We start from the raw sequence: 4,802 nt of genomic DNA on the forward strand, positions 1-4,802 counted from the left end.
CTGCGCGGGGCGGAGCCAGGACGCGGGGAGCCCCCGGCGCAGAGCGGTCGGGCCCTGGGAACGGGCGGGGCGGGGCTGGCGAGCCCATACGTCACAGGCTGACGGGATTGGCTAGAGGCGAAAGAGGGATGTAGGGCGCGCTAGAGGCGAAGAGCCGCGGACCGGTCGGGCCGTGGGAGAGGGCGGGGCTGTGCGTCCGGGAGGGGGCGGGGCCTGCGAGCCCAGAAACGTCACACGCTGGCGTGTTTGGGCTAGACGGGAACGAGGGGCGGGGCCTGCGCTCGAGGGGGATGAGCTTAGACCCGCCGGGACCTGGGAGCGGGGCGGGGTCGGCGAGCCAAGACGTCACCAGCTGGCCTGTTCGGGCCCGAAATGAAGAGGGGCGGGGCCTGTGGCCGTGGAACCGGCAGAAACCGGCCAGGACATAGAAGTGGGGCGGGGTCGCGCGCTGGCCGGGGCTCGCCCTCCCTGAGTCTCATGGACTTCGCTCGGTCCCCGCAGCCCCCCCTGCCGTCCACCCTCCGCTGAGCTCCGGCGCTTGGGGTTCCCTGGACGCGCCCCAGCCGGCTGCCCCGGCAGCAGCAGCAGCGGGAAGGGCCCCGATCTGAACGGCGAGACCTTGGAGAGCACGGGTCCGGGCCCGGACCCTAGGCCGCCCCCCCAGACCCCCAGACACCCTGCCGCAGCCCGCCTTCCCGCTCTGCAGGGCCTGGCCTGCGCACCTGCGCCCCGCCGGTCCCCACCGCCTCCCTCCCTCCCCGCTCCACCCGGGAGGAAATGGGGCACTGGGCCAGGAGGCCACCGGCACTCCAGGAGCCAGCAGCCTTGGAAAGGGCCCGGGCGTGCCGATGCGCACTGGCACAGGGCGCCGTGTGATGCATGCAGAGACAGCGAGTGCCCGCCTCACCCACCCGCTGTCCACCTGGGGCGGGAGGGGCTTCCGCTCCTGTCGGAATGGCCCCTGAGCCCAGTGTGACCAGCGGCCGGGCAGCGGCGGGGGGCGGGGGTGGGGGCTTCCAGACTCAGAGGGACCTGCTCCGGGGTTCCAGTGAGACTTGGTGGGCTCTGAGCACCTGGGTCTCGGTGGGCTTCGGGGCCGTGGTAGTGCAGAGCGGGCCCCCAGGACAGGGGGGCCGGGGGACCGAAGGGGGCAAACCACGGAAGGCTGCCAAGGCCTGCTGGGGAGCCGGGACTGTCACTAGGAGTTGGTGAGGGGCTTGGTCAGTAAAGAGCTGCCCTGTGGAAATTGGGAAGGAGATGACAGTCACGTTCTAAACGAAGGCAGCTGATGGAGTGTGGGGGCACTGAAGTGCTCCTCCCGGAACTGGGAGCCTGGGGAGGAGGTTCTCATAGATGACGGCTGGTACCTGGGGGAAGACAAGGCAGGAAGGCTGGCCCAGCTGGTGAGGGTCACAGACCAGTTCTGCATGGAGGTTCGTTCGTGGGGTGGAGAGAAGATAGGGCCCTGGTTTGACCACACACAAAGACCCTCAGAAAAGTTGCTGTAGGCTGGGTTTTAGAGTAAAGATGAGGCCTGCTCTGTCTCCCAAAATATGAGGGCCCCAGACATGCATGGCAGTACGAGGGGGCAGAGCCCTGGGCAGGGCAGGGTCTTGCTGCTTATCTCAGGGCAGGGAGGGAGATGGCGTTTGGGCTCTGGGCCGCTCAGAGTTGGCCTCATGGAATTTGGAGTTTTGGCAAGATCAGATTCCCCAGTACCTCTCCAAGCCTTCTGCAGTGCTGGCCCCTGTCCCAGAGGCTGTCCTCCCCATGCCACCCCTCCCCATACAGACCCAAGATGTTTCCTTATGAGGTCAAGGAATTCTAAGTTTGCCTTCTCCTCTAGGAATAGCCCCTCCCCCGGCACCTGCCCTGGCCCTCTGCCTTTTACTTCCCTCTCCCCCAGTTGCCCCGCTATGAGGTCCCACCATGGATGGCACCAGGAGTCTGACTTGCCTGCGCACAAGCCCACCTGGAGCCCAAGTCCAGCCCCACTGCAGGCAGACCCGTCCCAGACCACCAGAAACCAAGCGAGCCCTTGACCATCAGAGCTGAGAGGCCCTCGGCACCACCCCGTCACATAGAGGAGGAATTGGGGACCCAGAGAGGGAGGAGACTTGTGCAAGGGCCCCGAGTGCAATTCATTCGTGGATGTTCCCCCAGCCAGTACCTAGCCCGCGAGGTCCTAACCTGGACAGTGCGGCCCAGCGGGGGTTCTGAGTCAGCAGAGGACCTGTTAGGGGAGATCTGGGGCCTTGAGGGGAGTCTTGCTGGGAAGAGTGGGCTTGGAAGCCACCGATTCCAAGTCAAGAACAAGAAGACAGTTTCTCCTTTGAGAATGGGGAATGGATTCTAAGCAGTATATTCTATAACTTGTAATCCCAGCAACATCAAAAATTGTAAGGAAAAGTAATATCAACATGAATACATTCCTCAACAGTCAGGTCCAAGGAGACGATTATTCACTGAGCTATTAATGTTTTATTTAAGATAAGAACCTTAAGGGGACTTCCCTGGTGGTGCAGTGGTTAAGACTCTGCACTCCCAATGCAGGGGGCCCGGTTTCGATCTAGATCCCACATGCATGCCACAACTAAGGAGCCTGCCTGCTGCAACTAAGACCCGGTGCAACCAAATAAATAAAGTGTTACCAAATAAATAAAATAAATATTTTTTTAAAAAGATCAGAACCTTAATACTTTGGTACAATACAAAATTTAGTTTTTCTCTTCAAGGATGTTAAACATCCTATGGGTTTTGCCTGGCAATCAAATACTTTAAAACATTGCTCAGATAGTAACAAAAGTCGTAAGATGGTGATTATTGTGAAAATTAACATGTGGAAGATTGTTCCAGTCAATATACAGCAGGGAATGGTTAGCTGACCAAAAGCCTCTCAATTAACACCTTGTGTTCCAGCCCTAGAACACATCCGTCCACCTTGGGACCGTTGGCACGACTAGCTGGAGAGTCAGCTTGCCTTGGCAGTGGGAATGGAGCCGGTTCTAGTGCTTTTCAGGAACCTTCAACACAAGGAGAAAAAGTCTTTATTACGGTCTCTACCAGGCAAGAGCTGGTGCTGTACAAACCTTCGTTCCCCCAGACCTGGAAGAAGTAGAGACCCCGAGATTTTTGTGTCTCAGGGGTGTGGGGGGAGGGGAGGGAGATAGTAGTGTAAAGAGAAAATTAAAATGAAGGTGTCTCCTTCCTGCTACCCCACCTCTTGTACCCCTGGCTCTGACTGCAATGCCTGTGGTAGGTGGGTTTCCCTCCTTGAAGGACAGCCTTGGCCATGAGCTCCAACACAGCCACCTCATGGATCTAAACTCAGGCCACTCATCTGTCAAGTGCGGATAACCCAGTGCTGTGGGGACGGGGTCCCAGTAGATGGAGAGACAAAGGCCGAGGCACTGCAAGGCGATCCCACCATGGGTCAAGGTGGAAAGGTCATTGCCAGCAGAGCCAGCATTTTAGCAGGTGTGACCAAACTTCTTCCTCCCTTCCTCCCTCTTCCTTCCTTCTCCCTTTTTCCCTTCCTCCCTTCCTTCTTTTCTTTTTTTTTTAAAGGTATTTTTTAAAATTTATTTATTTATTTTTGGCCACGCTGGGTCTTCGTTGCTGCGCACGGGCTTTCTCTAGTTGCAGCGAGCGGGGGCTACTCTTCGTTGCGGTGCGCGGGCTTCTCGTTGCGGTGGCTTCTCTTGTTGCAGAGCACGGGCTGTAGGCGCATGGGCTTCAGTAGTTGTGGCACGCGGGCTCAGTAGTTGTGGCTCTCGGGCTCTAGAGCACAGGCTCAGTAGCTGTGGCGCACGGGCTTAGTTGCTCCTCAGCATGTGGGATCTTCCCGAACCAGGGCTCAAACCCGTGTCCTCTGCATTGGCAGGTGGATTCTTAACCACTGCACCACCAGGGAAGCCCCCTTCCTTCTTTTCTTTCTCTCTTTTTATGAAGTAGAATAGAATAGGAAATATCAGAGTGTTTTCAGGCAGTAAGGGAAAGTCTCATTTGGTGGAACGTTTGTTTCAGTTATTTGTGTCAATCTGTGTGTGCGTGCAGGTACTGGCTCAGGATGTAAAATGTAGTTCTTATTGAGGGTTGTGGGCAAAATATTAAGACACTGCTTTATGTGGCCTTCCCCAAGGAAGTAACATTTGAGCTGAATATGAAGCTACCAGGAAATGGGCACGTAGAAGAGGAAGAGGGAGCCTGGCAGTGCCAGGGCATGGCTGTGCCCACCCAGTTCACAGACACTTGGCTCCTCGGCGACACCCCACTGTACACGCCCAGAGCTCAGCACTGCACCTAATCATGCTCCTGAGAATTCAGAACATTTCTATTGCTCGCTCCCAGGCCAGGCCTGGCACCCATCAGAGGCCAAATCAGTGGCAGCCAGGACGCTGGCTCATCACGGGGCTCGGGTCCCTGCCCCAGTGCGGACTTCCGGGTGGTAGGCGCTCAGTGAGCACCTGCAAGCGCCTGTCGCCCCCCACCCCCAAGGGCAGAATCAAACTTGTCTGGACAGCCCAGGCTCGGGGCAAAGGCGGGGGGCCGTGACTGTGGGCGGCTCCCTGGAGGAGGTGGCCTTTGCTGCTGGGCTGAGACGCAGGCCCTGCAGACCCCTTGGGCGCGCCCCTCCCCTCGCTGGACGGTGAGCTCATCGGGGGTGGGGGGGCGTCGCCGGCGGCCCGGGCGCCTGAGCTCACGGCGCGCCCCCGCGGCGCCCCGCCACCCCCGCTCCTGGGCGATTTTACCAATTAAGGCTTTCTCGCCGGGCCGGGCCGGGCGCGGGGCGGGGGTGCGGC

This window comes from Balaenoptera physalus, assembly GCF_965194825.1.
Source record: "Balaenoptera physalus genome assembly, chromosome: X".
Classification (NCBI taxonomy): domain Eukaryota; kingdom Metazoa; phylum Chordata; class Mammalia; order Artiodactyla; family Balaenopteridae; genus Balaenoptera; species Balaenoptera physalus.